The sequence below is a fragment of the Sylvia atricapilla genome, chromosome 21 (genome assembly GCF_009819655.1).
Source record: "Sylvia atricapilla isolate bSylAtr1 chromosome 21, bSylAtr1.pri, whole genome shotgun sequence".
Taxonomy (NCBI): Eukaryota; Metazoa; Chordata; class Aves; order Passeriformes; family Sylviidae; genus Sylvia; species Sylvia atricapilla.
In genome coordinates, this window is record NC_089160.1 from 9,247,126 (window position 1) to 9,256,190 (window position 9,065).

Genomic DNA, 9,065 nt, shown 5'->3' on the forward strand with positions numbered 1-9,065 from the left:
CCTCCCTCCCCCACAGCTCTGTGTGAGCCCCAGCTGAGAGCCCCGGGCTGTGCCCTCCACCCCAAGGTGCTAAACCTGATCCCTCTGTGAACCATCCTTCTCTCCGCAGACCGGAATTTACCTTACCTCCATCAGCCAGCAGTTCAGGGCCTCAGTCAGAGGCCTTTCGGGGTGTGGTGGTCTTCTCTGCAGCTTTTGGAATACAGCTTTGCTACCACAGGCATGAAGATGCCCACATGGAGATGTTTAAGCCATAAATATAACCTTCAGTCTCTGACAGACCTTCCAGCTGAAGAACAGAGCAGCTCACAGGGAACACAACCAAATGTCCATTGATTTGCTCACCTACTCACCTCTCCTGGAAGGGTGGGAGGGCAGGCAGGGCAGGGAACTCCCAGCAGCAGGAGTATGGAAGTCTGGAACAAGGTGCTGAAGTCACCGACCCTTGGTGCTGTCAGAAGAACCAGGAGAGAGATGCCCCTCAGCATTTCAGGCCAGTGCTGGGGACCCACACACGTGGTGGCCAAGAAACACAAAGTAGGGTTCCAGTCCCAGTTCAGCATCATTAGCTGGACACTGGAGTCAGGGACTGAACAATTCTCAGATAACATTTTCTTCTGAAACATCAGCGTCAACAAAGATCTTTGGATGAATTATGGAGTATTATTTTCTTTTTAATTGCATTGATTTACACTGAAAGCTTTCAACATCAGCCTAATAATTATTGCAAACCGATTTGTCATCAGGAATACAATAGAGCATTATCTGAGCCAGTGCTTACAAGGAGGTGATTCTCCTGCATCAGAGGAACTGGAAGGAAATAAGCTACACTTAAAAATGCCAGAGTGTGCACCCAGGTTGCTGCAGTTAGGGGAGAAATCGTGTGAATGATTGCCAATAAACGGGGTGGTAGGAAAAAGCCTTCAGAGCCAGCAGGGGTGTTTATTTCTGGAGAAATGCCCTGTGGGAGGCCAGGCACTGCCACCCACCCTGACTGACCTGCCCTGCCTGGGTCAGGGCTCACCCTGCTGCTCCCTCCCAGGACTGTCCTGCCAGGGTGTGGAGGGGACCTGAGTGCCATTGCTCCTCCCCAGAGCTGAACCCAGGGAATGGCAAGTGTGTGGCCATGGCTGGTGTGGCTGCTGGTGGCACTGTGGCCTTTCTGCCCTGTCATTCCCTCCCTCCTGCTCACTGACTGCGGTGACATTTCTGCTCACGGGGAGATCAGCAAACACCTTTGGTAAGGAGACTTCACACTGCTCCAGTCCCTTCTCTCACAGAAGGTCTGACTATTTAAAACCAGCACCAAAAAAAGCCTGGCTAGCGGCATGGAAAATTCCAGACAAAGCAATTGCAGCCTCAGCCAGCTCTGAGACACCTGGCAGAGGGAGAGCAGCACACGACACATTCCCTGGAGCTGCTGGGCCAGGGCTGACTCTGGGGACAGGCTGGGGGTCCCCAGAGGCTGGAGAGGAAACGAGGTGTGCTCTGAGCCCCACATACCTGCAGGGTGAGGAGGAGGCAGAAGAAGCGAGCTGTACCAGGGTTTGAAGGTGTTGAACTCCTGTGGCAGCAGGTGCTGCAGTGCACCTTATCTGTGTGAGATCTCCCAGCAGAGCGTGCACAGCCCCAGCCTGGAGCAGGCCCCACACGGCTCCCCTTGCCACAGCACCCTGGGGTTTATGTTTTATCACCACTGCAAAATTTCCACTCCAGCGCCAGCAAAGCAGAATGGGCTTTACTCTGCGGTGATCCTGAGATGAGCACAGTGGTTTGTTGGGGCTGGATGAAAGCCTGACCTGACTCAGGGTGTGATCTCAGGGATGTTTCCAGGGAAAGGCACATCCCAGGCTCCCTATGCCTGCTGCCTCAGGAGCTGCCAACTTCACCCAGCAGGGCACAGAGTGCTCAATGTGGGGACAGGAACACCCCAGAGTGACAGCCCTGCCCTGGGTGCAGGGCTGAGATCCAAGGGTGCTCCTCCTCCTGCAGGGAAACCCTTGCATTCCACAGATCCACTGATGCCTCAGGATTTTCATTTGGTTTCCCTGATGCACAGCTGCCCTGGGCAGCCCAGCAGGAGGCTGAGATGTGACTTGAGCCGGGGGGAAGCAGCAGCACAGGAACATCTTCCATGGGGCTGGGCCCTCCTGCCTTCACCACAACATTCACTTCAGCCTCCAGCCCTTCACAGAAAGTATCATCAAATAATTTACAGGTGTCAGTTGTGGGCCACAGCCAAAAGGAAGGTTTATTTAAGACGCCGTGTGGATTGTTATACAAGATCCTGATGGATTATTCCTATCTGAGAATTTACAGATACTGCAGGAACGGGGCCAACAATTTGGATTAGTTGAGATTAAACTCATACTGAGTTGGTTTTCCTCCCTCAGGAAATCTCAGCCCTAGGTCTACAGATATTTTTTAGAAGGCAAGACTGAGACAAAAACAACTTTTACACTTTCCAGCAGGCACCTGAAGTACTTTTCCATCAATCACCTTTGATATACAGAGGCAGAAGTCTGAGCTACTTCATTAAGAGCCCTCACACATAACTGGGTACATTTACATATTAATCAGACAGCTGAGCTGCTAATCTTTCTATCTTATATGCTTCTGTAACCATTAGTCAGAGCCGGGTGCTGTTAAATACTCCAGGTAGCACCAAGAGCTCTGAAATCAAGAGGAGTGTGGATGACAGGGGAAGGCTCAGATTTACAGTGCTCCCACAGAGCCAAGCACTGTCAGCTCTGCCAGGGAACATAAATACACATACCTAACACCAGGAGCCTTAATCCAGTGGGAGCCCTGAGCGAGGTGGGGCGTCCCCACTGCCAGGAGACTCCAGTGATTGCCACAGAAATAAAGGCTGCTCCCAGTTCTGCCTTCTCCAGGCGCTTTGCTCCTGTCTGAGCAGCACTGGGCACCTGGCACAGGACCCTGGCAATAAAGGAAGACAGAGAGGACATCTCCCTCCAGCCCTGATGGCCACAGCCCAACCCTGCTTTTCTCTCCAGCTGCCCCACATCTTAACCCAGGGCTCCAATAGGATGGGGGAACTCAGCCCCAGTTCTTACCTCAGAATCACAGAATTCAGACTTCACCTTGTTCCCAGCCCCTGCCATGGGCAAGGGTGGCTCTTCTCAGACCAGAGTCCTTCCAGCTTCTCAGGGCAGCCTATGCCAAGGCCTCACCACCCTCACAGGAGGAATCACTTCCTAATATCTCACCCAGACCCACCCTCTGACAATTCAAAGCCATTCCCCCTTGTTCTGTCACTGCAGGCTCTTGTCAAAAGCCCCTCTCCAGCCAGAAGGTGCTAGAAAGTCTCACTGGAACCTTCTCTCCTCCAGGCTGACCAGCCCTATCCGTCCCTCAGATGTCTCCATAGGAGAGGGGCTCCAGGCCTCTGAGCATCTCCCTTTGCTTTATTTTCCATCTGAGTATGGGACCTGCCTTCCCCTGTCCCCTTCTGTGGGAGCAGGAAAGGGCTGAGCTGCAGCTGCCTTGGCAAATCCAGGCCTGAGCAGGAGGGGGAACAAAGAAAGGGATTAAGGAAAGCTTAACTGGTTTTCTCGTTTTCCTCCCTATCATACTTGCACTCCAGACACAAATAAGTTAAAGATGCCAATACCAGACCTCAGTGCTTGCAAACGCAGCACAGCTGGTTTGCAGCTCTGGGCACAGGGCTCAGAGGTGCTGCTGCCGTGCCCAGACACTTCTTGCTCTTCCCTGCAGGCTTTGATGGCAGCTGATGCTGCTCTGTGCCTCAAGTATTTTAAACGGCTAAGCCAGCCCAAGTGTCTTGGCAGGGAACGAGTGTCTTGCAGATAGATCACAGCACTATTTCTGGACTGTTCTATAAATACACCTTTTGTCTGGAACCCGCCCTCAGTGCAGAAGCCAAACCCCTGCCCAGCACCTCACCTCTCTTTTTTGCAACTGGCCTCCTTTCTTCCCTAAGCACAATTCCTGCTGGATTACAAACTGTTTCTCCCCAGATGCAGCTCTGGAGGGAGCTGGGGGTGGGCAGGAGCCCACCCTTCCACCCAGTGGCTGCTGAGTGTCAGCTGCAAGGAGCTTTAGGTGCATTTCCTGCAGAGGGGCTCCTGCTGCACCTTCCCCGGGGCCAGCAAACCAAGTCCATTTTGGGGGGCTACAGCACAGTCCCAGCAGTGCTGCTCTGGGGCCCTTTACTCACCAACCCCGAGGGGCTGAAAACCTCCCTCCATGTCCTGGGATCACCCACAGCCACGGGGCAGCACAGACTCCACACTGGGATCACCCACAGGGCACAAACCCCACACTGGGATCACCCACAGCCACGGGGCAGCACAAACCCCACAGCTGCAAAGTCTCACCTGGGACAGGGAAATTTGTGTGTCCACTGCTTCCTTCCTCATCCTCTGCTCCTGCTGCCTCCTCCCTCTGGGACACCAGGATTTAGCACCAGCAGCACCTCCCACTGCAGATTTACACAGCCCAAACCCTTATTTACACTTCAATTCTGTCACTGCTCGTGCACAAACACAAATCACATTGCTTTCCCCAGACATTCTTGCCAGCAAAGCTGCTCAGGTTTCCCCCTGGCACTGGAGAGTGAAGTGCTGCCATACCAGCAGCCAGATATTAAAAATAAATAAATTGGGAAAAGATGCAGCAGCTCTGATTGAAGATTATTACCAGGTGTTTGGATTGACAGAGATAGTGCTTTAACCTAAGCACCTGAGTGACTGATTACATTTATAAGACTTGTACTTGAATTAGATGATGCACGTTTAAAAATCCATCCCCATGTGAGTTCTGGGCCTTTTTGGAGCTCTGGCATGAAAGCAGCAGACAGACAGGAGCCACAGGCCAAGCAATGGAACGTGATCACTCACTGAGTGCATCCTCCTGCCTGGTGCTCTGAGCACACTTTGGAACAGAAATCCAAGTATCTATTTTTTATTAGGGACCCAGCACAAACCACTTCAGTCTGACCACAGATTCAGAGTGAGCAGTTCATCAGAACAAACAGTTTCTCAGGTGCCTGAAAGGCTGCAGAACCCCAGAGCAAGAACAAAGCATTAAAAAAGAAAAAAAAAATCCACTTATTTTTCCTTTCCCATTCCTGAACCATCAGGAAAGGTCACAAAACCTTCGCAGACTTCTGTCAGAAGGGCAGAATACAGTGAGCATCCTCTGCAGCCAGCGGGGCGCTGTGCCAGGAGGGTGGGAGCATCCTGCAGGCTGCAGGGCAAGCGGGACAGCTCGGGGGATGTCCTGCCCTGAATTAGGACAGCGACCGCAGCTCCGCCGTGGCCTCAGCTCCGCTGGCAGCGGGTTTTCGGGCTGCCCTGGGCCAGTCCCCACCCTCAGTCCTGCACGGGAGACAAACACAGAGCTCCGCCGTGTGGCCGAGAGGAGCCGAGAGGAGCGACGGCTCCCGAAGGAAACGGGACAATGGGCAGCGCCCAGCTTCCCTGGGCCCTGGGAAATGGCTGGGACAAATGGCTTTTGGTGCCCGTGTGGCCCTGGCACATCCCGCCCCCGGCGGGGAGGCAGCGAGGGGAGAGCCCTCGGTACCGGGGCGAGGCTGCTGCAGGGATGTGCCCCAAGGCTGGGAAATCCCCGCGTTCTGCTGCGCTGGTCGGAGGTATGCAGAACCTCCTCGATGGAATCCTGGTTTTCATTTGCACGTGAACTTTACAAAGTTGCAGAAGGGGGTCTTTTGTGATAGAATGACGGAAATCACAGGGAATGACAATTTAGAGGGGAGGCTCCAGGTGGCCTCCGACAGTGTTTCTTTCAGGAATCGCTGATTTCACCACTACTGAAGTATAGCGAAATGATCTGAGAAAATCCGTTCAGAGGCTTGGACACGTACCCGGCCCTGGAGAAGATGTGTGACCATCAGACCCTCGGCCATTCCCACAGCTCGGCCTCCCGTCAGCAGTGAGAGAGGATCAGGTTCCTGCTGGAATCCCCCTGGGGAGTGCATCCAGCACCGACAGCACCTGCTGAGGCAGGACCCAGCGCTCCCCACACGGGGCTGTTCACATCCCCGTTCCCAGCCAGGACAACACAGCGTGTGGCCCAGTGCCAGCCCAGGGCGGTGTGCACGAAGAAAACCCCCGTCCCTCCGTGTCTGCGGCACCCAGAGCACCGCAGGAGCTGTCCTGTCCTGTGGGAACAGCGCCCTCGACACAAAGGGTTTGCCGTGGGCTGGTCAAACTCACCTCTCCGAGCTCCTCGTGAGCCCTCCGAGGGGGACACCGCCCTGCACAGCTCAGCGAGGGCAGCAAGGAGCAGCTCAGATCATTCGAAGGAATGGTAATTAATAGTAATTAACTGCTGCTTGCGAGAGGACGGCCACCCCACACGTGTGACACCAGGCAGGAGGCAGAGCCCGAGGAGGAGGCACACGGAGTCCAGGCTGAGCCAGGGCCCGACATGTCAGAGCAGCTTTGCTCTCCAGATGTGAGAGGGCAAACAACATCTGGGGCTGTGTGAATGGCTGTGGCTGCTACAGCAGCAGTCCCTGCCCAGCCACACTCACCCTGCCCCTTAGCACAGCTCTGACTGTACACCACCCAGCTCTGGTTTGGCTCCATGGACCACCCCACACGATTCGTTTCTGGGAAATGAACGAGACACTAACAGCAAATCAAATTCAAAAAGAAAATAAGAAATTTATCTTTCCTTGTGAGTAGGGATTAAGAAAAAACTAAAAGACATGTCTTTTGAACTTTACTAATGGATCAAGTGGCCTAAACTGAACACTGTTAACTACAGGAACAGCATGTGAAGAGACGATGCTGCTCAACTGCTTAAATCCACAAAATCTGCAGCTCTGTCACAATCTGATACAAATCAGTGGTGTGCCAGAACAAACACAAACAGCCCATTTCTCTCTGGTTAACTCGACACAAATCCCAGGAAAAGCCAACACAAATAGCTGATGTTGCAGCACGGGCACTCTGCTCTGCAGGGCACCCTTCCTTTCTGTCTGATCTACAAATCCAACCCAAGTGAGCCAGTGAACTCTGCAGTTAAAAGTCAGTCTGAAGTAGAAGATGAAGCGTTGCAAGGTAAAAAAATAAATAAATAAAAGAGAGAATGTGCAATGAAAGCAGCTTTAAATAGAACATGTGCTTCTTTTACTTCACAGCACTTCAACAAGCTGCTTTCAGCACATACAAGCTACTGAGATGAGCAGGAAAAAAAGGGTCCCTAACAAGGAAAACGACCAATAGTCCCAATGTGTAGATTTCTGCAGTCACAAGCATTCTACAATAAGCTTAAACTGTAACACCATCAGTCCCGCAAACAGGATGGAAGTGACAAGATTCTGTGCTCACTGACAATGCCACTTCCCTAATCCACGCTACGGTTTCACACAGCACTTTGATTCTTGTCTGCAATGGAAGAGTTCAGATTAAAAAAAAAAAAAAAAAAACAAAAAAAAAAAAAAAAAAAACACCCCAAGAAATCTGCTTTTCAAGATTCAGAAGATTATAAACTGGCAAGAGAAATAATGGAAAGACAGTTTTTGTCAGTTGATACATAAGAACAGTTGTGTAGAAGACAGCTCAGTGTTTTAAGATGAACAATACAAAGAGCAGGCTAATATAAGATACACCATATCTTTGTGCTTTTGTGCATGATATGACAAACAAGTGGATGTGGTTTGCTTTTGTGCTCTTGGTGGAGTGCAGCACTTTGAAAAGAAGAAAACAGAATTAAGCCTGTGAAAAGAGTGCGTTAAAATAATAAGGGTCGCTCAGGAGCTGTGGTTTAACTGCTTCTCACCAAGCAGCAGCCAAAGCTTCCCTGGCAGCCACGGGGGGTGGGAAAGAGGGCCAGGATTTAGGGCTGCAGCTCTCAGCACGGAACTTCCAGGGCAGGTCACCCCGACCCCACAGGGCTCACCTTGACCCCACAGAGATCACCCCAACCCCACAGAGATCACCTCACAGGGCTCACCCACCCCACAGGGCTCACCCAGCCCCAGCCCGGGCCCTACAGACAGCCCTGGGGCTTTAGGGCCAAGAGCTCAGGGCCCAGGCCGGGTGAGCAGAGGAGGCTGCAGGAGGCAGTGGAGGTGTGTGCTGCAGGAGGAGGCAGTGGAGGTGTGCGCTGCAGGAGGAGGCTGTGGAGGTGTGCGCTGCAGGAGGAGGCAGTGGAGGTGTGTGCTGCAGGAGGCAGTGGAGGTGTGTGCTGCAGGAGGCGGCAGTGGAGGTGTGTGCTGCAGGAGGCGGCAGTGGAGGTGTGTGCTGCAGGAGGCAGTGGAGGTGTGTGCTGCAGGAGGAGGCAGTGGAGGTGTGTGCTGCAGGAGGCAGTGGAGGTGTGTGCTGCAGGAGGAGGCAGTGGAGGTGTGTGCTGCAGGAGGCAGTGGAGGTGTGCGCTGCAGGAGGAGGCTGTGGAGGTGTGCGCTGCAGGAGGAGGCAGTGGAGGTGTGTGCTGCAGGAGGCAGTGGAGGTGTGTGCTGCAGGAGGCAGTGGAGGTGTGTGCTGCAGGAGGCAGTGGAGGGTGTGTGCTGCAGGAGGGCAGTGGAGGTGTGTGCTGCAGGAGGCGGCAGTGGAGGTGTGTGCTGCAGGAGGCGGCAGTGGAGGTGTGTGCTGCAGGAGGCGGCAGTGGAGGTGTGTGCTGCAGGAGGCAGTGGAGGTGTGCGCTGCAGGAGGAGGCAGTGGAGGTGTGTGCTGCAGGAGGCAGTGGAGGTGTGTGCTGCAGGAGGAGGCAGTGGAGGTGTGTGCTGCAGGAGGCAGTGGAGGTGTGCGCTGCAGGAGGAGGCAGTGGAGGTGTGTGCTGCAGGAGGAGGCAGTGGAGGTGTGTGCTGCAGGAGGAGGCAGTGGAGGTGTGTGCTGCAGGAGGAGGCAGTGGAGGTGTGTGCTGCAGGAGGAGGCAGTGGAGGTGTGTGCTGCAGGAGGAGGCTGTGGAGGTGTGTGCTGCAGGAGGAGGCAGTGGAGGTGTGTGCTGCAGGAGGAGGCAGTGGAGGTGTGTGCTGCAGGAGGCGGCAGTGGAGGTGTGTGCTGCAGGAGGCGGCTGCAGCAGCCCGGAGTGTGGGAGCTGTCCCCAGGGCA